Source organism: Tachyglossus aculeatus, chromosome X1 (genome assembly GCF_015852505.1).
Source record: "Tachyglossus aculeatus isolate mTacAcu1 chromosome X1, mTacAcu1.pri, whole genome shotgun sequence".
NCBI lineage: Eukaryota > Metazoa > Chordata > Mammalia > Monotremata > Tachyglossidae > Tachyglossus > Tachyglossus aculeatus.
In genome coordinates this window covers 76,200,312-76,226,889 of record NC_052101.1, presented here as the reverse complement: position 1 = coordinate 76,226,889, position 26,578 = coordinate 76,200,312, and the positions used below count along the sequence as shown (strand labels likewise).

At 41.1% G+C, this 26,578-nt stretch overlaps 1 protein-coding gene and 1 non-coding gene across 10 annotated transcripts in view; one reads left to right on the top strand and one right to left on the bottom strand.

Moving 5' to 3' along the window:
* ERC2 (ELKS/RAB6-interacting/CAST family member 2) overlaps positions 1-26,578 on the bottom strand; it is a 1,114,913-nt gene that overhangs the window by 750,238 nt on the left and 338,097 nt on the right. The window lies entirely within an intron of this gene.
* Positions 25,845-25,981, top strand: LOC119920031. Its single transcript, XR_005447802.1, has one exon. It is a non-coding gene; the product is annotated as a small nucleolar RNA SNORA7 (small nucleolar RNA).

The window sequence follows — 26,578 nt, the reverse complement described above, 5'->3', positions numbered from 1 at the left end:
TGTTGTCATTCAACTTAGTATAAATTTATAGGCTCTGTTTAGGTATTTCCTTTGGTTGTTTACCATCCCTTTTCTCCTCTCTCCTCTTTTCCTGGCATTTCAGATTGCTCTCTAGAATTGGGATTTTGGGGGGTTTTTTTCCTTTATTTTTTTCCTCTATTTTTCTCCCTCACCCTTTCCATTTTTCATCACTTTTGAGGTTCCTCCACTTCCTCATGTTCTCTGGTCATTGAAGATCTTCAGCTGCCCTGCATTTTTTTCAGTCCCAATCTCCATTCCCCACATCCCACTTTCTCTTTGTCTTTGTAGTTTAATTTCCCTGCTTTCTCCTCTTTATTGTTCTCAGGATTTCTTCCCCCTCCCTGTTTTTCAATTTATCCTAAGCTTTCTGCAGCTCTTTGTTTTTTCCCTTCTCTGCCTTTTTTTCCTAATATTTAAATATTGCTAACATATAAATTCATTATATATTTTATATCCCCTCCCTCCTTAGTAGTTAGCTGATCAACCAGTGGCATTACTGACCACCTACTGTGTGCAGAGCACTGTACTAAGTGCTTGGGAGAGTACAATGCAATAGGATTGGTAGACATGATCCCTGCCCTCCAGGAGTGTTCAATCTAGTTAGCTCACTGTCTGTTGCCTATTTTCCCTTTTCACTGGCTTTAATGGTGAGTTAGGTGGCAGAGGAAGACCAACTGAAGGGGGAAGGAAAGGAAAACATTTAAAGTTACCCATCCTATTTTGCCTCTACTGTTCGGCAGGCCCTCTGCATTCCTGGCACAATCCCACTGTCTTTGGCTGGCAGACAGAGGGACAATTATCAAGACCTCCCTCTCCCCTCCCCATTGCCCCATCCTGTTAACCTTTACTCTCCCCCCCCAGCACTTGTGTATATATGTATATATTTATAATTAAAATTATATTTATTTTTTATTAACGATGTGCATATGTCTATAATTCTATTTATTTATAATGATGCTACTGATGCCTGTTACTTGCTTTGATGTCTGTCTCCCCCCTTCAAGACTGTGAGCCTGTTGTGGGCAGGGACTGTCTCTATTTGTTGCTGAATTATACTTCTCAAGCGCTTAGTACAGTGTTCTGCACACAATAAGTGCTCAATAAATATGACTGACTGAATGAATGAAAGAGCTGAATAGGACAGGCAGCTCCAAAGGTTGGTGTGCACTCTATTTACCTTGCATTCTCAATAGCTCTCTGGTAATATAGGCAGCAAACAATCAGCCCAGGGAGGTTGCAAACTCTCAGCATATTCACAAAGAGAAGCAGTGTGGCTCAGTGGAAACAGCACGGGCTTTTGAGTCAATGGTCGTGGGTTCAAATCCTGGCTACACCAATTGTCAGCTGTGTGACCTTGGGCCAGTCACTTAACTTCTCTGGGCCTCAGTTACCTCATCTGTAAAATGGGGGTTGACTGTGAGCCCCCCGTGGGACAACCTGATCACCTTGTATCTCCCCAGCGCTTAGAACAGTGTTTTGCACATAGTAAGCACTTAACAAATGCCATCATTGTTATTATTATTATTATTCACATGTGGCCATGAGAAGCAGCATGGACTAGTGGATAAAACAGAGTCAGAAGGACCTGGGTTCTAATTCCCATTAGTCAATCTTATTTATTGAGCATTTACTGTGTGCAGAGCACTGTACTAAGTGTATTGAGAGTACAATACAATAAACAGATACATCACCTTGTAACCTCCCCAGAGCTTAGAACAGTGCTTTGCACATAGTAAGTGCTTAATAAATGCCATTATTATTATTATTATTATTCCCGGCCCACAATGAGCATGAAGTCTCATCTGCCATTTGACCTTTGGCAAGTCACTTCATTTCCCTGTACCTCAGATACCTCATCTGTAAAATAGGGATTAGGACTGTGAGTCCCATGAGGGACAGGGACTATGTCCAGTCTGATTAGCGTGTATCTACCCCAGCACTTAGTACAGTGCCTGGTACATAGTAAGCCCTTAACAAATGCCATGAAAACAGACAAAAAAATGGAGGCTGCATCCCTCACAGCCAGAGACAGTAGCAGAGATCCAATCGGGCTGTCCAGAATCTTGCCATTCCCACAGAACCCAGGTTGAAACCCAAACCCCCAAACTCCCTACCATCACTCAAGTAAGGAAGAATATCAGCCCCCACAACCTCAAGGAAAGTAATGAGGAGGTGGCCACGTGGCCTTTAGATGTGTTTAGTTTGTCAGACACCAGTGGATAACCTAAGACTCTGGGGAGGCAGTTTTCCCTAAAAGCACTATGATTTGTTGAATTTATTCATTGTTACTATGATACTGTACTCAATTTTGAAAGATTTTCTGCATATGTTGCCTCTCCAACAGGTTGCAACTTCTGCAAGGGGACTGTAATAACCTTCATTGCAACATCCCCAGCACCTAATACACTCCTGGACAAATGGTAGCACTACTACTATTAATTATAGAACACTAATGAATAATTGACTGTGACTATTATATTGATAATTATATTGACAATTGTTTATTAATAATTATGATGATTAATTATTATTAGTGTTACCATTGGTCCAATAGTATATTAGGTACTGGGGAAGATGTAATGGAGATTATTACATTATTGTAATAATGTACATTATTGTAATAATGTAAATTATGTAATAATGTACATTATTACATTATTACAGTCCCCTTGCAGAAGTCATAATTAATAATTAATAGTGGGGGAGGCGGGGGAGGATAGTGATGACAGGGATGTTGGAGGAATTGAAAAGGCTTTTGGAGATGCCTACCTTGATCAATCCCACGTGAGCCAGGAAACATGTCTGATCTGATTTTGCTTGGCACATCGTAAGTGTTTAACAAATACCACAATTTTTATTATTATGTTCTACTGCCCATCATACAAAACCCACTGGAACTGGACCGTGGACCACAGAGGATGGATCAAGTAGCAGCTACTTCTATTTATTCAATGGTATTTATTGAACACTTATTATGAGCAGAGCACTGAACTCAGTGCTTGGAGGTAAGCTCCTTGTGGGCTGGGATCATGCCTTCTTCTGTTGGACTCCCCCAAGAGCTTAGTACAGTACTCCAAACACAGAGGTGACAGTCAATAAATAGTACTGATTGAAATTACAATAAAAGAAGAAGGGCTAGCTTCAAGGAGCATACACTCTAATGAAGGAGTTTATGATCTAAGCTGCGAAACGAGAGAGGCTGCCTTTGTCACAAATGGTGGACAGGTAGGTGGACCATTTCAAAGGAGTGAACGGTCTAACCGCTAACCATGATTAAGTGTAGTGGAAAATCAATCAATAAATGGTATTTATGGAGTCATTACTGTGTGCACAGCACTATACTAAGTACTTGGGAGGGTACAGTTCAACAGAGTTGGTAGACACGTTTCCTGCCCAAAACAAGCTTACAGCCTAGAGAGAGATATTAAATTACAGATATGGTACATAAGTGCTGTGACGGTGGGGTGAATATCAGGAGTCCAAAGGGTACACATCCAAGTGCATAATGATCACATTTTGCTCTCAGTTAAGGTTTGCCATTTTCATCTGCAATTATTTAGGCATTTCTATGACCATTAAAGAGAGGAGGACTTTTTTCCAGATATGACAAGCAGAAAATCAAAATGACAGTATAATTAATAATAGCCAAATTAAGATGTTACCAGAGTAAAATACCCTCTAGGAACAATGTGAGGGAAATAAACTCATAGTGGGCATTAAGATGGGCCAGTTTCCTATGAAGGTTATTTAAAACAACAGCAGTTACAAATTCTCTATATTTCAGGATGCAAAGTAAAATAGTTTTCAAAAGAACATATGATGACAAGCATATATGATAATGGCTTATTTTTCCTTTGTATACAGGAATTTTTTTATCTTTCTTGGTATTAACTGCTAGATAATCTTTATAATACTGTGTTCAGAAGAATTTATGATGACTGGAGAAATTGAGAGTTGCCGAACATGTGTCTTTAGATTACTGATACCTTGCATTCCATTATCATAAGGGAGACACAGAGGATGGTTGAGACCAGCTTGTATGACAGCCGCATCATGAAATAATGGCGATAGGTGGACTATAATTCCTTGTAATGACCATAATTTCTCCATGGTATTTTTATGTTTTAACCAAAGTATGGGGGGACCCCAGGTTATGAACCTCCCACAGTATATGAACCAAGGAATAGGTCCTACACCTACGGTATTAACTGATTTACCCAGGTTTTTTTTAAATGGTATTTATTAAACACTTCCTGCAGCCAGGCATTGTACTAAGTGCTGTGGTAGATACAAGCTAGTCAGGTTGGACACAGTCCATGTCCCACCTGGGGCTCACAATCTTAATCCCCATTTTACAGATGGGGTGACAGACACAGAGAGTTCAATGGCTTGCCCAAGGTCACATAGCAGACAAGTGATGGAGCTGGGACTGGAACCCAGGTCCTTGCTGGGCCAGGCTGCTTCCCAGTGTACTTAAGCACCCTAACTCCAATGTTATGTCCAGTTGCTACTGGTAAATACATTCCCTTCATCCCTTCTAGACTGTGAGCCCATTGTTAGGTAGGGACTGTCTCTATATGTTGTCAACTTGTACTTCCCAAGCACTTAGTACAGTGCACTGCACACAATAAGCGCTCAATAAATACGATTGAATGAATGAATGAATGAATGAATATTAACAAAGGGAATCAGGGTGGCCTAGTGGAAAGAGCATTCTAGACTGTGAGCCCACTGTTGGGTAGGGACCGTCTCCATATGTTGCCAACTTGTACTTCCCAAGTGCTTAGTACAGTGCTCTGCACACAGTAAGCGATCAATTAATATGACTGAATGAATGAATGAATGGGCCTGGGAGTCATAGGATCTGGGTTCTAATCCCAGTTCTGCAACTAGCTTGCTATGTGACCTTGGGCACTTCACTTCTTTGAGCCTCAGTTTCCTCATCCATAAAATGGAGATACCCGTTCTCCCTCCCACTTAGACTGTCCATGTGTGACAGGGACTCTGTCAGGGTTGATCTGATAACTTGAACTTGTATCTACCTTGGTGACTAGTACAATGCTTGGCACTTAGTAAGCACTTACAAAGCGCTGTCATCATCGTTATTATTATCAAATATGCAAACTCTTTAAATGAAACATTTGAGTAAAGCATTTTTGAATTGGCTTTATTACAATCATATAATGTTTCATGGCATGCTACAAACCACTGTTCAAACAGATGGACCTACCCATATTCTGCATGTATTTGTGTATCACCTGCATATAAATGGTTAAATATGCAAATATTCCACATCTGAAAGATCAGTAGACCCAGAATTCCTTCTGGTAACCATTTTGCTTGTAAAGAAGCTTACGACTTATGAATGCTTCACTTTTCAAGTTCCTGTTTATGCCTTTAATGTCTAATTAAAGCTATTAAATTTAATTCTGAGTTCTCATTAAACTTGTCTCTTTAAAAATGGTGCTGTAGTAAACCTATTTTTTTTCACTAGGTGTTATTATAAACAGTAGCAGTTTACTTCAACTTCTCCTCAAGGAGACCACAACTTTCATGGCTCACTGTGTACCGCAACACTAATTCCTCCCTGCAGCAACAGAAAATGAACAAAATTGTTCCCACATGGCCCTGCCAGCCAATCCACACAAGCATCATTGACTGAAGCCTTCAGGCAGCACAACTTGGTTCCCATGGTTCACCATGGTAAGGATACGAAGTAGTAATGCTTCTTCACAAAGGTTTGAATACTGCTTGAGTACATGAAAGGGGGCTACTGTATGGTCTGGCTTAAACACAGTTAAAAGACTGTGTTTTTTGTTGTGTTAGAAAGTCAAAGACACCATCCAAAATGAAGATAGGATCTGAGATAATTGGAAACAATGCACAAATCAAGCAAATCTTACATATCTCTATCTACCCTTTTAAAAAGCAAAGTATGTCTAGAGCACATTGAATATAATCAATTTAAAAAGAAACCAGATTAAAACTGCTTTAAAACAGTGACCACTATTGGATGAGTACAACACTAATATTTTACCCATTTTCTTCTGCTCTCTACAGGAGGGAGCCAAGCTCATCCTCTAAACTGCAAGCTTGTTGTGGGCAGTGAACATGTCTACCAACTCTGTTGCATTGTACTCTTCCAAGTGCTTAGTACAGTGCCCTGCAAAAGGTCAATCCTCAATCAATACCATTGATTGACTGATGAGAGCTCACTGGGCTGAGAATCACAAGACGAGGTCTAATCCTAGCTCCATCACCGACCCATTGCAAAACAAGTCACTCAAATTCTCCAGGTCTCATTTGCTTCCTCTCTACAATGAGGATAACACAATCTTTCCTGCTCAAAGCATCAAAGGAATGTCAGGAGGATAAAAGTATAGAAAAGCAAGACAAAAGAAAGAAAGATTGTTAAGCGATTATGTAACAGAAAGATGTAAGAAGGGAAAGAGGAGTGAGTTGAACTGGGGAAATAGCAAGACAATTCAAAGTAAAAATTATGAAAGTTAATAGGATGGAGAACCACAGAAGAAAAAATGTGGCCAATGGAGCACTGAAAGGAGAAAATGAGATGCAATCTACCCACAAGAGGCTAGACTGTACACAAAGAAAAAAAAAAGTAATAAAGCAAGAAGGTAATGGATCTGGCCTGGGGAAGGGAGTTTGGAGGAGGCAGAGGGAGGGTGATTTGGTCCATGGAGAAACAAAGCCACACGGGGTTAGGCTATTTGGCACAAACAACAAAGAACTGGCAAGACTTATGAAATACATGCAGAGAGATGTACGATACTGGAAAACAAGTTTAACATTGGAAGAAAGATCAGAGGACCATAGCCAATTAAGGCTTTGTCAACATGTTTGTCAGCTGAGCCTCAATTTGATAGAATCACTTTTTGCTCAGTCTGTTGCAACTTTTAATTCTGTAGATTACTTTTGATGATGTGCATATAGTTTTAATTCTATTTGTTCAGACGACTTTGACACCTGTCTACATGTTTCATTTGTTGTCTGTCTCCAGACTGTCAGCCCGTTGCTGGGGAGGGACCGTCTGTATACGTTGCCAACTTGTACTTCCCAAGTGCTTAGTACAGTGCTCTGCACACCGTAAGCACTCAATAAATATGATTGAATGAATGAATGTTCTGAGAGTGCTTGATAATTGACGAAGTGGAAATTGGCACAGTTTGATTATGCAAGGAGCTAAGATTTGATACTCTATACACTTGAAAAGTTAGATTTCTATGAGGCTTCAGAACAAAATTTTCTAAGAAAAATTTTCCCAAAAACTGAAATCACAAATGTAAAACTCCTAAGGTTTTAAGGAATGGTACCATACATTATTGCTATTTTGAGCAGTCAGATTGACTTTATCAAAAAGTACCTCTTTCTATAATAAATAAATATAAACCCAGAGAAAAATTAAGTCTTCACTTTTCCATTCAACCATCAGCCCATAATTAGAAAATGTCTTCAAAACTTCATCTATGGATTTCAGCAAAAATTACTACTGTGGATGAGATCAATGTGAGTTCCGTAGGCAAAATATACTACTGGATGGAGACAAATGCAAAATTGAATGCCATTAGCCAGATACAGATCTAGTGAGCTGCCAGCCCAGAAACTGGTCAGCAAAGACCAGGGCCTGCTTCCATTACTTGACTTCCCTGAGGCAGGGAAAAATGAGCCATCCCCTCATCTTCTGTATGATGTCACTGCATTGCACTGCATAGGTTACACTGGGCATGCTTGAACCCTCAAAACTAAGGCCTTCCTTCAGGGGGTCTCCCAATCATGTGTCTTTGTTCCAGAGCTATTGCATTCTTCTCCTATCAGGCTGCTTCTGACTCCAGTGGAGGGAGGGAGGGAGTTATAGCAATAACAAACCCATTGAATGTAATCCCTTGCATTAAGTGCTTGGAGGGTACAAGAGATGTGCAAGACATATTCCCTCTCCATAAGGAGCTTACATTCTAGTTTTACATCTGTTTCCCCCATTATTTACAAGGTGCTTATGGGCAGGGAATTTGTCTACCTACTCTGTTATGTCATCCTCACCCAAGCACTTAGTAGTGTTCTGCACACTCTAAGGGCTCAATAAATATGATTGATTGAATAGTGGAATCAAAATAAATATGAACACATGCAAATATGCAAGTACTGTGGAGAGGTATAAATAAATATGTAACTGCTTGTGGTGGCTGTGGGATTGTTAGAGGACAGGAAAAGCAGACAGACACATAATAAATCTTGATTTGCTCTACCCACAGCAAATACAAGAATGCATAATAAAGGAAAATCCAAGTAGAAATCCAGTAATCTGGTTGTGGTGTGCTACTTTGAGCTGAAAGTTCCTAAAGAAGATGGCTCTTTTACCTCATTGCCGAGCACCCCGTTGACTGAACCCAGGACCTGCTCTCCTGGTGTGTGAGCTGGAATGGACATAAGTCTCTGATGGGTGGGCTCAGGGTGCAGACCCAGTGCCATGTGACCTTATTTTATATTTGTTAAGCACTTACTATGTGCCAGGCACTGTACTAAGCGCTGGGTAGATACAAGGTAATCAGGTTAGACACAGTCCCTGTCCTACCGGGAGCTCACAGTCTTAATCCCCTTTACATTTGAGGTAACTGAGGCACAGAGAAGTGAAGTGATTTGCCCAAGATCCTACAGCAAACAGTGGAGTCAGGATTAGAACCCAGGTCCTTCCGACTCCGAGGCCCATGCTCTATCCACTAGACCTCATCTCATATGTGGTAGCCAGAGTCCTGACTGAGGCCGGCCCATCAGTCCAACAGTTTATATGCCTGAACTGAGCTTCCTGACTATGTTCCTAAGGTAGGTGTTGTGGAAGTTACTATGGAGGAAGAAAACAGTTCCTTTCCTGGAGGAGCTGACAAGCTAATGGTAGATAATAGTCTTCTATACTGTGAGCTCATTATGGGCAGGGAATGTGTCTGCTTATTGTTGTAGTGTACTCTCCCAAGTGCTTAGTACAGTGCTCTGCACACAGTAGGTGCTCAATAAATAAGACTGACTGAATGAATGAATATAAGCTACGTGTACAGACTCATGCTATAAGGATCAGGTGACAGAGGCATAAGAAGAGAAGCAGCATGGCTAGTGGATGAAGCAAGGGCCTGGGGGGTCAGAAGGATCTAGGTTCCAAACCCAGCTCTGCCAATTCTCTGCTGTATGACCTTGAAAAAGTCACTTCTCTGTGCCTCACTTACCTCATCTGTAAAATGGGGATTAATACTGTGACTCTCATGTGGGACATGAACTGTGTACAACCTGGGTAGCTTGTATCTACTCCAGTGCTTATGTACAGTGCCTGGCACATAGTAAGCGTTTAACAAATACCACTAACAAAATTAAAAAATAAAAGAAATGTAAGAGTATAAACAACACCATTTGTGCCTTTATGTGGTTCCTGAAAACTAAAGACAAAGGACTGTTTCATTATTGGAGTTTCCAGAGATAGATAGAGCTACCCTGGGAGGGCTTCCTGGGGAGATGGGCTTTAAGTGGAGTGGTATGGGAGTCGGTGGGGATGGTGGAGGGCAGCCATTTGGTTGGATTTGGCAAAGAGCAACATTAATTTACTAGTCTTATAATGCTAGCATTCCCTGTTATTCTTTGGGAGTTTTTATTTCAGACCCATCCATTGTCTGCCTGGCCCTGAGGACCTCGCTCAGTGAGTTTGGTCCTGTTGAGTCTCTTGAGCACATCATGGATCTCCTTGTACCTCAGACTGCAGATAACTGTAAGTTCATTAAATTAATCTATCGTGACTATTGAGTGCTTACTGTGTACAGAGGACTGTACAGAGCGTGTGGGGGATTACAATATAACAGAGTTGATAGTCATGTTCCCTGCCCACAAGCATACAGTCAAGAGGCGCTTAAGACAGGGATCATGTCTGCTAACTCTACTGCACTCTAAGTGCTTTGAACAGTACTGATTGCTATTACTATTATTAATAATAATACTAATGATAATTGTGGTGTTTGTTACACACTTACTATGTGCCAGGCACTCTTCTAAGCGCTGGGGTGGATACAAGCATATCAGGGTGGACACAGTCCCTGTCCTATGTAGGGCTCACAATCTTAATCCCCATTTTACAGCTGAGGTAACAGACTCAGAGAAGTGAAGTGACTTGCCCAAGGTCACACGGCAGACAAGCGGCAGAGCAGAGATTAGAACCCAGAGTCTTCTGACTCCCAAACCTGTGCTATGTCTACTGGGCCATGCTGCTTCTCTACTGATTGATTCCCATCTCAGACCATGGCCCTCCCAAACTTCCACCTCCCAACACCCCAAGTCATGTCAAATCAACATGTCAAATCACCCTTAACAATCATGCATTTATACCCATTCTTGGCACTTGTGCAAATACAAGGGATCCCCGGTAATATTGCTCCCCTGTTAATTCAGTTTCACCATGGCACTACTGAATTTCAGAGGCTTTCCTCAACTAAGCCCTCATTTCTCCTACTACCTTTCCCTTCTGCATTGTCTATGCATTTGGAGTTGTACCTTTTGAGCACTTGATATTCACCTCACCCTCAGCACTAATGTACTATATCCATAATTTATTTCAATATTTATCTCCTCCTCTAGATTGTAAGCTCCTTATGGGCAGAGAATGTGTCTTCCAACTCCACTGTATTTTACACTCCAATGCAATTAGTAAAGTGCTCTGCCCACAGTAAACACTAGAGAAGCAGCATGACCTAGTGGAAAGAACATGGGCCTGGGAATCAGAGGACCTAGGTTCTAATCCCCACTCTGCGACTTATCTGCTGTGTGACTTTGGGCAAGTTATTTAACATCTCTGTGCTCCAGCTATCTCATCTGTAAAATAGGGATTTAATCCTCCTCCCTCCAATTTAGAATGTGAATCTCATGTGGGACAGGGATTGTGTCCAACCTATCCTCTTCTATCTACACTGGTGCTTAGAACAATGCTTTGCACATAGTAAATGCTTAACAAATACCATTAATAAAGTCATTTTTAATGGCATTTGTTAAACACTTACTAGGAGCCAGGCACCGTACTAAGCGCTGGGGTAGATACAAGCTAATCAGGATGGACACAGTCCATGTCCCCATGGGGCTCACATTCATAATCCCCATTTTACAGATAAGGGAACTGAGGCACAGAAAAGTGCTTAGTTGAATGCTCTGAAAACAGTAGGCCCATTACACACACCTGCTTGATTCTATTGTGCAATTTCCAGAGACCCAGTCTACTCATGGTCTCTACATGTGCAACTGTGCAGTCATTTTCTTTATTCAGTTGTATTTATTGAGCACTTACTGTGTGCAGAGCACTGTTATCCAATTACCCTATTTGTAATATTTGTACACCTGCCACCTCAGCAAGATGTAAGCTCTTTGTGCAGGGAATATGTCTCATGCTTTTGTTGTATTATTCCCAAGTACTTAAGACAATGCACTGCCTCCAAAGCTCAATAAATACAAATCATTCAATCACATTTATAGAGCACTTACTGTGTGCAGAGCGCTGTACTAAGCACTTGGGAAGTACAAGTTGGCAACATATAGAGACGGTCCCTACCCAACAATGGGCTCACAGTCTAGAAGGGGGAGACAGAGAACAAAACAAAACATATTAACAAAATAAAATAAATAGAATAAATATGTACAAATAAAATAGAGTAATAAATACATACAAACATATATACATATATACAGGTGCTGTGGGGAGGGGAAGGAGGTAAGGCGGGAGGGATGGAGAGGGGCTGGAGGGGGAGAGGAAAAAGGGGGCTCAGTCTGGGAAGGCCTCCTGGAGGAGGTGAGCTCTCAGTAGGGCCTTGAAGGGAGGAAGAGAGCTAGCTTGGCGGATGTGGGGAGGGAGGGCATTCCAGGCCAGGAGGATGACATGGGCCGGGGGTCGACAGCGGGACAGGCGTGAACGAGGCACAGTGAGGAGGTTAGCGGCAGAGGAGCAGAGGGTGTGGGCTAGGCTGGAGAAGGAAAGAAGGGAGGTGAGGTAGGAGGGGGCGAGGTGATGGAGAGCCTTGAAGCCAAGGGTGAGGAGTTTTTCCCCATCACCTACTCATCTCTGCATCCCCACCTGCTCTCTGCTCTTCTCTAATTAATTTGAGTCCCCCGTCACACACACACTGTCATGGAAACAGGTCCCAAACCTGCACATGCATTCATTCATTCAATCGTATTTATTGAGTGCTTACTGTGTGCAGAGCACACTACTAAGAGCTTGGGAAGTACAAGTTGGCAACATATAGAGACGGTCCCTACCCAACTATGGGCTCACAGTCTAAAAGGGGGAGACAGACAACAAAACAAAAGATGTGGACAGGTGTCAAGTCATCAGAACAAGTAGAATTAAAGCTAAATGCACATCATTAACAAAATAAATAGAATAGTAAATATGTACAAGTAAAATAGAGTGATAAATCTGTACAAACATATATACAGGTGCTGTGGGGAGGGGAAGGAGGTAGGGTGGGGAGGATGGGGAGGAGGAGAGGAAAAATGGGGCTCAGTCTGGGAAGGCCCCTGGAGGAGGTGAGCTCTCAATAGGGCTTTGAAGGGAGGAAGAGAGCTAGCTTGGCGGATGTGTGGAGTGAGGGCATTCCAGGCCAGGGGGAGGACGTGGGCCGGGGTCGACGGCGGGACAGGTGAGAACGAGGCACAGTGAGGAGATTAGCGGCAGAGGAGTGGAAGGTGTGGGCTGGGCTGGAGGAGAGAAGGGAGGTGAGGTAGGAGGAGGCAAGGTGATGGAGAGCCTTGAAGCTGAGACTGAGGAGTTTTTGTTTGATAGGTTTACAGGCAGCCACTGGAGATTTTTGAGGACGGGAGTAACATGCCCAAAGCGTTTCTGCACAAAGATGATCCGGGCAGCAGCGTGAAGTATAGACTGAAGTGGGGAGAGACAGCAGGATGGGAGATCAGAGAGGAGGCTGTTGCAGTAATCCAGTCAGGATAGGATGAGAGCTTGAACCTGCTAGGTAGCAGTTTGGATGGAGAGGAAAAGGCAGATCTTGGCGATATTATGGAGGTGAGACTGGCAGGCTTTGGTGACAGATTGGATGTGAAGGGTGATGAGAGAGCGGAGTCGAGGATTACACCAAGGTTGCAGGCTTGTAAGATGGGAAGGATGGTAGTGCCATCTACAGTGATGGGAAAGTCAGGGAGAGGGCAGCGTTTGGGTGGAAAGATAAGGAGTTCAGTCTTGGAAATATTGAGTGAATGCATATTGACATCCATGCAAACATACACACACACACACCATCTCACAACCCAATTCCCCTTGTCCTCCTGACTTTTTAAAACAATAAATCTCATCATATTCTCCCTGCTCTTTGCCAAGCTGGTTCCAACTCAGCCCTTGCCACTTGGGTCCCCCAAAATTAGTCAGCAGCAGGGACAGTGTGCTAACCACCTGCTCACTTGGTCACACCTCTGCCGCTAGGCTGATAGCTCAAGAATATTTCCAGTGCTACAGCCAGCAATAGAGAGCCAGTCTGTCCCTCTGACAACTCATAACAACAATCCATAAAGGTTGTCACTTTCAGAGTCTGTTATTGTTGTAGTGTTTCCAAATTGAGCCATTTTCACAATATTTCCTAAGGTCTTTCACACGCACGATTGACAGGGCAGGGCCTTAGACTAGTAAACGGAGCAGTCACTAGTGTGGAAAGAGGACAAACACAGGGCCACCAGCACTTCCAAGCATCACCTGTTAATCTACCATTCCCTGGACCGATTTGAATTTTGTGCTTGGGTGCACATCCTGTGTATGATGACACCCTCACAGGTGTCTATCCCATTATTTTGAATATTAATGGAATAAATAAAGGATTATTCTCCAATAAATGTCCCTATTTAAAGGAGAAAGCTCAATCATCAGCTGTTTAAATGGCATTCAGAACCACCACTGGCTCTTGGGTCTAATTGAGAGTGATCAGGGTGAGGGCAGGGGACAGCAACAGGAAATGGGGAAAATCAGGAAAGGCAGTGTCAGAGGTTGGGTGGCCACAGAAGGCCCTCACAGACACCTAGGCACATGTGACATCACAGGCGTTATGCCAGACACAATGTATTATGAAATGACATATATGACACCATTTTGTGGATATCTGTCTGGGGCCACCCACACATGGAGTGTCTCTATAAGGGGGCCGGGGGGGTGGAGGAGGGGGGAATCCTCACTCCTCCTTTGCTCTAGTGTTTTTATGCTTCCTTTCCAGGTCCTTGTGAGATGGGTGTCCTTCCGAGCTGTGGAACTCAGCAACAGAAGCAGAGACGGAGGAAAAATATTGAACAGAAGGACATCTGGTGCCATATCTTTATTGGAGAGGGGACAGGTCAGCTGACAACTGGACTGCCCAGTCTAAAAATGGTTAAATAGCTATCCTAGTTGGGAGATCAGTGGAAGGGAGGAACAGGAGGCTGGGTATGGAATGCAGAGAAGGGAGGAGCAGGTAGGCAGCAGCCAACACCTGGGGTCATGGAGCAAAGTGGCATAGATGCAGAAGAGAAGGAGCAAAGCAGCAGAGGCTTTGAAGGAGATGAATGTGGCTTTGGAAAGAGGACACATCCAGGGTTGAGTGAAAGTGGAAATAATCTTAGTAGTAGTAGCAAAAAAATATGTATTAAGTGCTTTTTCTACGTGCAAAGTACTATACTAATGCTGGAAAAAAATAACACAAGCAAGAGTTAGATATGGTCTTTGGACCTGCAGTGGCTCAGAATCAATAACTATTCAATGAAAGAAGCATTCCATAATTGGCTTGCTTTTTCCCTAGCCTATAACGTTTGTATGAGAAGGCAAGGAAAAACATCGTATTATCTCCAGTTAAAAAAAAAAGACCTGTGTTGTATTATCACTTCATTATTTAAATAAACTTTAAAATGCTTTACTGCAACATTTTAGGGACATAATGTTGCATGCATTGGTAAATATGAGCATGCATGGATGCAATGCATGATTTCTGCTCTAAAAATAGCAACTCAAAAGTACTTGTACATAATATAATACCATTAACAATGACAGCTTGGAAATCAATTAAAGTATGCTTGAAGAAATTATATGAGTCCTTAAACCTCACTTTTATAGTTCCCAAAATGTTGGAATGGGTTTAAATTTCCTATACAATGAATTACTATAGTCAAATCGCAAAATAAATTGATCTTTTCCATTACTTACTTCTGACTGTGAATGGGAGTGGGGTTAAAGGGCTAATGAACATTCAACCACAACTGAAAATTATCTTAAACTCCTTGATGGTAACTGGGACCCATAACACATCATAAGTAGCCCGGCTTCCTGTCCAAAGCAGACCATACTCATGTTCCTTAACATTTTCTGAAATAGTTCTGTCACAGATGGTAATCATTTTGGAGATCGTTTACAATTCTGGCACCCGGATTTACTGGCACTCTACAGAACAGTGCGATTAAATATATTAGTCAGGACTTTTCAGATCTTTGTATTATATATTGTGCCAAATCTCAATGAAAGAACTCAAAATGTGTCGACCATCACCTCACTGATAGCTGCAATGCAACATTTTGATAGGATATTTTCCATTATAATTAACAAGTGTTTTTTCTTTCAAAAACTAAGGTACCACAACAAAAATATGCATTATTCTCCTATAACCTATATTCTAAAGGCATTACTGCAAAATGTGTAATACAATTTTAGATTGGGAATAATTCTTGAATGGTCAACTAATCACATTTTCAAACACTTCTCCTCTCTCCTAAACAGAAACAGGAAAGCTCACTCTGAATAAACATTAGAATTTATAAAGTATTATCAACATTGTCATCTTCATCAACAGTATTTTTTGGGCGACTACTGTGTTCAGAGTACTATATTACAGAGGACATACAGAAGAAATATAAAACATGACACTAGTCCTCAAGACACCTACAACCATCAGCAGTATTTATTGAGCACTTAATCAATCAATCGTATTTATTGAGCGCTTACTGTGTGCAGAGCACTGTACTAAGCGCTTGGGAAGTACAAGTTGGCAACATATAGAGACAGTCCCTACCCAACAGTGGGCTCACAGTCTAGAAGGGGGAGACAGAGAACAAAACCAAACATATTAACAAAATAAAATAAATAGAATAGATATGTACAAGTAAAATAAATAAATAGAGTAATAAATGTGTACAAACATATATACATATATACAGGTGCTGTGGGGAAGGGAAGGAGTAAGACGGGGGGATGGAGAGGGGGACGAGGGGGAGAGGAAGGAGGGGGCTCAGTCTGGGAAGGCCTCCTGGAGGAGGTGAGCTCTCAGTAGGACCTTGAAGGGAGGAAGAGAGCTAGCTTGGCGGATGAGCAGAGGGAGGGCATTCCAGGCCAGGGGGATGACGTGGGCTGGGGGTCAATGGCGGGACAGATGAGAACGAGGCATGGGGAGGAGATTAGCGGCAGAGGAGCGGAGGGAGCGGGCTGGGCTGTAGAAGGAGAGAAGGGAGGTGAGGTAGGAGGGGGCGAGGTGATGGAGAGCCTTGAAGCCGAGGTTGAGGAGTTTCTGCCTGATGCGCAGATTGATTGGTAGCCACTGGAGACTTTTGAGGACCAAATGCTTATGTAGCTGATTGGACAACATGACCAGGAAGGTGGGAGATTAATTGGGGAGTGTGATTTTTAAAGGAGGTACTTTTTTAGGAGGGCTTTGAAGATGGAGAGTAATGTGGTTTGGCAGGTTTGAATGGAGAGGGTGTTCCATTCAGGGGAAATAGATGAGTGTTGCATTAGATTTAGGAGAGCTGCAAATGAGTTGCAGTTAGATTAGCTGTTTTAGCAGAAGAAGAGAGTAAAAAGGTAAGAAGGAAATGCCTGGTAGAGAGTCTTAAATTCCATATTTAGGATTTTTTGTTTAATGCACAGAGATGGTAGCCATTTTTAAGGCGAGCAGTGATGTGTTCCAGATGGTTGCTTTAGGTGGATGATCTCAGTATGGAGAGGAAGGAAACTTGAAGCAGGGGGAACAGTAAGGAGGTTGTTGCAGAAATCCATCCAAGAGGTGACGAGGGGCTTGAACCAGGTTGGTGGCCATGAGGATAGAAAGAATGGGGATGGATCTATGAATCATTGTAGAAGAACAGCAGGATTTAGGGACTGAGGTTACAGGTTAAAGTGATTAACCAATGAGACCCACTGTGCTTAAGATTTGCAGAACTAGCCAATTTCATCTGGGTTAGAGCGACAGGGACACAGGTATTGTTTCCTATCTCTCCGTCTGCCATATACACCCAAACCCTCACTTCTCCAAATACATACACAAATACACACACACACAGATATCATGCCCCTACATACAGTGCCATGTTCTCCCACGCACATCCCCAGTCATACATACACACGTAGGAAAGACCCTCCAGAAGATAACACTTCATTCCATTAATGCCAACCTAATGGCTGGGCCTTGATTTCATCTCTCTCTCCACCAACACCTTGCCCACATCCTTTCTTTGGCTAGGAACTCTCTCCCACTTCATCTCTGACAGACCATCATTCTCCCCATATTCAAAGCTCTACTAAAATCACATCTCCTCCAAGAAGCCTTCAAAGACTAGGCCTTCATTTCCCCTATCCACCCTGCACTTGGCTCTGTACCCCTTAGGCGCCTGATATGCCCCCAGCCCACAGAATTTATGTACTTATACTCTGCTGTACTTTATTTTAATTTGTCTCCTCCTTCAGATTGTAAGCTCCTTGTGGGCAGGGATCATGTCTAACAGCTTCACTGCATTGTACAATCCCAAAAGCTTAGAACAGTGATCTGCACACAGTAAGTGCTCAATAAATACTACTGATTGATTGATTGATCAGAACAAGAAGATATAAGGACTAAAAATACCAATGCCTACTGATTTAACTGTCTGCACACCCCTGCTTGTTTGCTGTTGGCTCTCTCTGTCTCTCTCTCTCTCCTCTCTCTCACCCGTTGCCTAGTTGCATCATTCTCCCCATCTCTTTCCACCCTTTGACTGGATCATTGATCCTGTCCCATCTCCACTTAAAGTTTCCAATAGTAACATGAAAAACATCCAGAAAACAAGTATATCAAAACTCCTCCCATCAAAGAATAAGAAACAATTCTAAATTGAAGTAGTTGATATATTTTTGCTCTCTAGCATAAATGAATGGAATGAAAAGTAATTTGGATCTCTCCTCCTCTTTGTCATTTACTTACTATATTGTGCAAGTCAACTTGCCACAGACATGATACACATACCTAGTGTTTTCCAAATGATTTGGCAATGGAACTAATATAAAATTGTCTAATTGATAATTGCCAAATTAGATTTAGGCATTTTTTAACATAGTACAAAATATCCCAGATGATCTATTTTCATGCAGAATCATTCAATCAATCAATCGTATTTATTGAGCGCTTACTGTGTGCAAAGCACTGTACTAAGCGCTTGGGAAGTACAAGTTGGCAACATATAGAGACAGTCCCTACCCAACAGTGGGCTCACAGTCTAAAAGGGGGAGACAGAGAACAAAACCAAACATACTAACAAAATAAAATAAATAGAATAGATATGTACAAGTACAACAAATAAATAGAGTAATAAATATGTACAAACATATATACATATATACAGGTGCTGTGGGGAAGGGAAGGAGGTAAGATGGGGGGGATGGAGAGGGGGACGAGGGGGAGAGGAAGGAAGGGGCTCAGTCTGGGAAGGCCTCCTGGAGGAGGTGAGCTCTCAGTAGGGCCTTGAAGGGAGGAAGAGAGCTAGCTTGGCGGATGGGCAGAGGGAGGGCATTCCAGGCCCGGGGGATGACGTGGGCCGGGGGTCGATGGCGGGACAGGCGAGAACGAGGTATGGTGAGGAGATTAGCGGCAGAGGAGTGGAGGGTACGGGGTGGGCTGTAGAAGGAGAGAAGGGAGGTGAGGTAGGAGGGGGCGAGGTGATGGAGAGCCTTGAAGCCCAGGGTGAGGAGTTTCTGCCTGATGCGCAGATTGATTGGTAGCCACTGGAGATTTTTGAGGAGGGGAATAACATGCCCAGAGCGTTTCTGGACAAAGACAAGCCGGGCAGCAGCATGAAGTATGAAGTGGGGAGAGACACGAGGATGGGAGATCAGAGAGAATCGAAACCAAGCAAAATAGTAAAGCCCTCACTTAGCCCTCCACATCACATTCAATACTCCTATGGCTGCATCTGAAGGTGAAATGGGGCAACATATTAAAAGCTTGTTGTGGGCAACAGCAACAATAATACAGTCTCTTGTATTTTACTCCCCCAAGTGCTTAGGACAATGCTCTGCACATAGTAAGCATTCAATAAATACCTTTTACTGATATCTATATAAACAGCAAACAAATAAGAGCTTAGTACAGTGCTCTGTGCACAGTAAGCGCTCAATAAATACGACTGAATGAATGAATGAACTGATCTAGGATTGAGTGAATACAGAACCTAACAGAATTTCAGTGAACAAGATTAGGCAATGGTGACACTGCACAATTGAAAGCAGAATTATATACAAAAAAGGTATTGTATAATAACATTAATTTAGTACAGGGAAAAATAAGTGTCTGGGGCTTTACTCTATAAAATCCGTGCTGTTTGCTCAGTTATTCCTTCTTGGCAATCTTCTGACTAGTTATTCTCATTTCACAGTCTTTTTACACTAATTTTCATTTTGAGGAAAAAAAAACACCATACATAATTATCTTCTACAATCACCTTTCCTATTCATTGGTTTTTCTATGCTAACACATATGCACACATCATGTCAGTAGTGTTCAGAACAAGACAAGGTAGTTGTCTAATCAATTTTGTCGCCTGACTGAAAACTTCACCGATAATTCATAAAATTTTCTTTGAGACCTCTATTTTACTGTTAATACTACTAATAATAATAATAATAATTGTGGTATTTGTTAAGACCTTACTATATGCCAGGCACCATATTAAGCGCCAGGGTGGATACAAGCAAATCAGGTTAGACACAGTCCCTGTCCCACATGGGGCTCTCAGTCTCTATTTTACAGATGAGGGAACTGAGGCACAAAGAAGTGAAGTGACCTGCCCAAGGTCATACTGCAGACAAGTGTCAGAGCCAGGATTAGAACCCATGACCTTATCCAAACTACACACCTAACATCTTTGTATTCAGGTAATCTAAAGCAACATGATATTAAGAAATTGTATTTTGGTGGTCTTTGGTAAAATAATGTTTGCTGTCATGTGAGCTAAGTAACCATCAAAATAGTATAGCCTCTGTAAATAATCCCATTTCCAAAGATGGAAAGCTAAACACCAAGTTTTAAAAAAAAATCCTTTTCCACGGGTCATTTCTTTTATTTCCTCTCTTGAAAATAGAAGCTTGAGGTTACACTTTAAAACTGGAAGTCTATACTTAAAATCTGCAAAAATAGCTGTGTTTAATAAGTATATCTTTCCTTTTGAACAATATCTTTACCAGGCACAATGGCATTTTCAGTACTTTGCAACTCAGACAGCCTGACCTTGGCTCATTTTCTAACTGAACCCAGGGTTTTTACATCATTAATAAAGAAGTTTTCAAAACAAAGTCTACATATATTAGGGGAGGGAAAAGTTTGCATAGTTTGGCACTATTATCATATACAGCCTCACATGGAAAAAAAAAATGAATTCATGTAACAGAGGTGGTGAACCTTGTAAGGACTGTAGTTCCAAAAATTTTTTCCTACTGGCAATAAACCATTTTTCAGACCCTCCCCCCCAAAAAAAAAAAAACTCTGGCCACCATGATAGCTATTGCTTTGAAGTTTTTGTCATTTTGTTTCAATTAAGTTTTTGTCAATACAAAATGTAAATGATGGGTCCTGTGTAAAATGAAGTCTCAACCTGTGAAATGAATGATCCTGCCAAAATAAACAAGACAAAATTAAATCATTTATATTGTCCATTATTTTATCACTTTATCAAGAAGTTCCTAATCTATAATGGCAAGTGTCAAATGTAGTTTAATTCATTTGATGCATTTAAGTTTGATTTATACAAGTAACAATCTCCAGTAAAAAGCTGTTTGGTTTTACTTTCATAATCATTACAGGTTCCCATGGTGAATCAAAGATGGTAAAATTGTGGTTATACAGTAGTTCGCTGCTAGTCATTCAACTCAAGTCGAATGGGAAACAACAGAAAGTACTAGGTGTTTAGAAATACAGGCATAGTCCCATGATATTCAATAGGATTATGTTCCTTGAAAAGTGGTTGTATTGTGAACGGTTGCATCATGGGAGAGGCTTTTCCACTGACTTTCATGCTATAAATTAGGATCTGTTCCAGAAACTCTGGAAAAATAAAATGAAATTCCTTAACTTGCTATATACGGTGATGTTAAACATCACTAAACTATTGTTTAATCTTTGTTAAAAAAGAGTTCAAAGCATAACATCACAACATTAAATGAGGAATTATGACATGCTTCTGAGTCTTTCCAGGAGGCTATAGAAGTTGAAGTCATTTCTGTTTTCTATGTTGGTGGCTTTAGAACTTTATTGAACACCTAAATTTAGGTTGAACAACAGCTGTTTGGTTCTTCATAAAGTACCTTATATTAGGGTAATTCCTTCTAAACATCTTTCCACACTTTTGAAGTCCTGCCTTCATCATCTTCATCATGGTCATCAATCTTTTTTTTTTTTTCCATTCACTCACTTCCTTGTAATCGATGCAAAACTTTCTAACCCCCAAATTTTAGCTGGTGCTGAAGAACTTCTTCATCTGTTTCAGCATCTTGTAACGAAGCACTGATTTGCCAGAGTTCATGATATGCAATATATCCATTGACAGCTGAATCATACATTTCCAAATTTCATCCATTTCCAAATTAAGTTGCATCCCCACTTCAACAACTAATTTGAGCATTTGCTTAGATGTTTCTTCATCACCTAGAAAATCTGCCAAAGACTGTATAGGCAAAGCTTCCTCCCATAGCCATTTATTTTTCATTCTGCAATCTCTGCCCCGGAGGAGTAGAGAGAGGGGGATTTATTTACCGGTAGTGCTCAGCCAGAATGTCTGGGTGATTGGCTTTTGTGGGGGTTAAGGACATCAAATAATACAGTTTAAATCTCTGGGTTGCTTGTAATCTGGGTTAAAGTATTAAATCACTATTGATTTTCTCCCTAGATAACATGTATTATGAATTGACTGTAACCTGTTTACCTGTCTCTCACATCTACAGTGTGTAAAATATTGATTTGCAAGTACACCTAAAAATAACGACTTTCATCAAAGCCAATAATCCACAAGAGAGGTTAGGTTCAGTGAGCTCAATTCAACCAACATAAATCTTCCTACAATTTCAGTCCCACACGGGATTCTTTGATCATTATATGTTCTTTTTATAACTAAGAATAACAACATCTACATAATAAGAGAGTGATGGAGAAAAGGCTAGCAAAGTAAATTACTATGAAAACAAATTAAAAATGAAAGGTAGCTAATGTTTATTCATTGTCCTTATAGACCATAGCGTTTTGGAGTCAAAATTGTGGTCAGGAAATGTGTCTACCAACTCTGTTGCACTGTACTGTCCCAAGCGCTTAGTACAGTACTCTGCACACTGCAAGCACTCAATAAATATCATTGATTGATTGAGACTAATCAAAAAAGCTCAGGCTCTGTCTATCTTGTCATTATGCGGAAGCAGAGGTTCAATAGTGACTAGAGAAGCAGTGTGGCTCAGTGGAAAGAGTATGGGCTTGGGAGTCAAAGGTCATGGATTCTAATCCCGGCTCCCCCATATGTCTGCTGTGTGACCTTGGGCAAGTCACTTAACTTCTCTGAGCCTCAGTTACCTCATCAGTAAAATGGGGATTAAGACTGTAAAACCCACGTGGGACAATCCCGACTGGATTACTGCCATTTGATCTCCCATCCTCCTGTCTCTCCCCACTTCAATCTATAATTCACGCTGCTGCCTGGATCATCTTTGTGCAGAAACGCTCTGGGCATGTTACTCCCCTCCTCAGAAATCTCCAGTGGCTACCAGTCAACCTACGCATCAGGCAAAAACTCCTCACTCTCGGCTTCAAGGCTCTCCATCACCTCGCCCCCTCCTACCTCACCTCCCTTTCCTTCTACAGCCCAGCCTGCACCCTCCGCTCCTCTGCCGCTAACCTCCTCACTGTGCCTCATTCTCGCCTGTCCCGCAGTCGACCCTGGCCCACGTCCTCCCCCTGGCCTGGAATGCCCTCCCTTCACACATCTGCCAAGCTAGCTCTCTTCCTCCCTTCAAAGCCCTACTGAGAGCTCACCTCCTCCAGAAGGCCTTCCCAGACTGATCCCCTTTTTTCCTCTCCCCCTCCTCCTCCTCCCATCCCCCCACCCTACCTCCTTCCCCTTCCCACAGCACCTGTATATATGCTTGTACATATTTATTACTCTATTTTATTTGTACATATTTACTATTCTATTTATTTTATTTTGTTAATATGTTTTGTTTTGTTGTCTGTCTCTCCCTTCTAGACTGTGAGCCCGCTGTTGGGTAGTGACCATCTCTATATGTTTCCAACTTGCACTTCCCAAGTGCGCTTAGTACAGTGCTCGGCACACAGTAAGCGCTCAATAAATACAATTGAATGAATGACGTGCTCACCTTGTATCCTCCTCAGTGCTTTGCACATACTAAGTGCTTAACAAACACCATTATTATTTCTAAGATTGAGAACTAAATGACAAAACACCTGTCTTACCATCAGGCACCTTGCAAAAAACTCTCTCTGCACTTTTAACTTTAGAAAATAGAAGATATACAGCTTTCGCAGCCCCTCTCAACTTCATACATATCATTTCATGGAGCAGGAAGCTCATAATATTTTCAGTATTTTGCCGTTCCACATATTACAGTCTTCGGTTACTAATCAACATGTGTAAGTCCAAGCATACCCTTTTCACAAATGGTCACACGTTACAAAGAAACAAAAGTATTATGACAATTAAACATATATCATATAGAATGGATACAAAAACTAATCCATATCTATTTTACTTTCTCTTCCACAAAGTAAGAAATTGAAATATTAAGGTATTAGACAATTATAACCCTTCCCTAACAACACAGAAAAAAATGCCTGAAAAATATACACACACACACACACACACACAGATACACAAATAGATATGTATATATGATATATAAAATATACATATAAATGGAGAGATAGAGAGATTGGTATACATAAAGTGTATATATATCGCTGGGTATACAGCAGAGAAGCACCATGGTCTAGAGCATGGGCCTGGGAGAAGGACCTAGATTCTAACCCACTTCAACAATTGTCTGCTGTGTCACCATGAACAAGTAACAACTTCTCTGTGTCTCAGTTACTTTATATGTAAAATGGGGTTTAACATTGTGAGCCTTATGTGAGACCTGATTACTTTGTATCTATCCTAGCTCTTAGAACAGTGACTGGCACATAGTAAGCACTTAACAAATGCCTAAAAAAAAAGAGTTTATGGAGCTATCTGTAAAATGTGATTCTATCTTCCCAGAAATGGGTGTTAAATGCTGAATATTTTTCTAAATCCTTAGACTTTGGAAAATTATTCTTAACATTTCTTGGTACTGTAGGACAAAGAAAAAATAGACTGCCCAAAGTAGGGCATATTTTGTGCCCAAAGTAGGGCATAAAATAAAAAAAAGAGTCTCACAGTATCCTTAGTTCTAAGGCCACATACTACACTACTATATCCTGGCATAGTGGATAGAGTACGGACTTGGGAGTCAGAAGGTCATGGATTCTAATCCCGGCTCCACCATTTGTCTGCTGTGTGAACTTGGGCACGTTTCTTCACCTCTCTGTACCTCAGTTTCCTCATCTGTAAAATGGAGATTGAGGCTATGAGGTCCACGTGAAACAGGGACTGTGTCCAACCTGATTTGCTTGTATTCTCCCTAGGGCTTAGTTCAAGAAATACCATAATTATTATGATTATTATATATTGCATATGATTAAAATGTAATATATTATATAATTATAATGTGCTATTAATATATATCCATATATTATTAAATAGCATTATATATTATATAATTATATGGTTATATTATATAATTATTATGCTTATTAATTATCATTATTAACTGGTTCCAGGAAAATAGTGTTAATTGAATGTCCTGTAAATGAAGTATAATTTTCACATAGGAAATAATGTAAAGTGCATTAATGCATTGCCAAGATCCTAAATATTGACTCAAACTATAGAAATATACTTAAAACAGAAATAAAAAACACAGTGTAGCTACATCATAAAACAGCAATGTAAATGCACCAATAATGACAGATTTCAAATTATTTTTGGTATATATAGCTACAGTATTCAATTTTCAGGGTTCTGTCTTTCATATCTTATTCCATGAAAAGGTAACAGTGCTAACATTCTTCCATAATCTATGTATACTGAATATATCTATTCTCTGTCTAATGCTAAATGGAAATGGGTCTTAACTGCTCTATTGAAATCTGTGAAAATGCTTCCAAGAGAGGAGAAGGGAAGTTTTTAAATCAGGGTAAACCTTGCAGCAGAATCTCTAAATGAGGGAATACTGTAAGAATGCTGGCATGAAAATTAAATAGCACTACTTTGAAAGATAGATAAAAGAGGATCATTTTAATGAAGGATGATTGCATAGCTTTTCCCCTCCTCCCACATCAAGAAAACTACAGGTTTAGTTCATTCATTCTAATCAGGAAATATGACATACTATAGAAAGAGGAGAGAACAGTGATTGTAGCTTGCTTACTATATGGAGCTGAGTATCAGGAGTATGGCCCCTCTCAGGGTCGCACCTGGAGAGGTTCTAGTAATCTACCAGGTTCGACTACAGGAGAAGAGTCAAGCAGAGGCCTATCCGTTCCATTCCTAGCTTGGGCAGTGGCTAGAGAGTGGAAGACAATCTGCTACAAGTCAAAACTCACCTGTGCTGGGCAGCAGCAGTATGGGAGAGAGTCGAGGGTGGAGACTCAAGTTGACGGCACCGAAGGAGGCAATGGTAAACCACTTCCATATTTTTACCAAGGAAACTCTATAGATACACTACCAGAACGATTCCAGATGGAGAAGGGGCGTTCTGGAAGAGATGTGTCCATGGGGTCGCTATGGGTTGGAGATGACTCAACAGCATAAGATAAGACAAAATCAGGAGTATGGGGTTCTCAAGGAACTTTCAGTTTGTAAAACAAATTTGGACCTTCTATGCTCCTTTCTCCCATCCTCTCAATGGGATGACAATATTTGTTTATGATATGAAATTGACAAATGATCATTATTGCCATTTCACAGTTAATGTTTTGTAATTGAAGGTACATTACAGGATGTAACTAAGGGATCAAGGAGTGAAACCTAATAAGGATCTTCACTTTTAAGTCCTTGGAAGCTATTTTGGAAAATAAATATTATATTATGGATTGTGTGGTTTCTTAGTATGCATACAATTATTATTCTATTGATTTATTGCACATACGTCATATGGTTTCTGGGCATGTGGACAAGCTAAAACAAACAC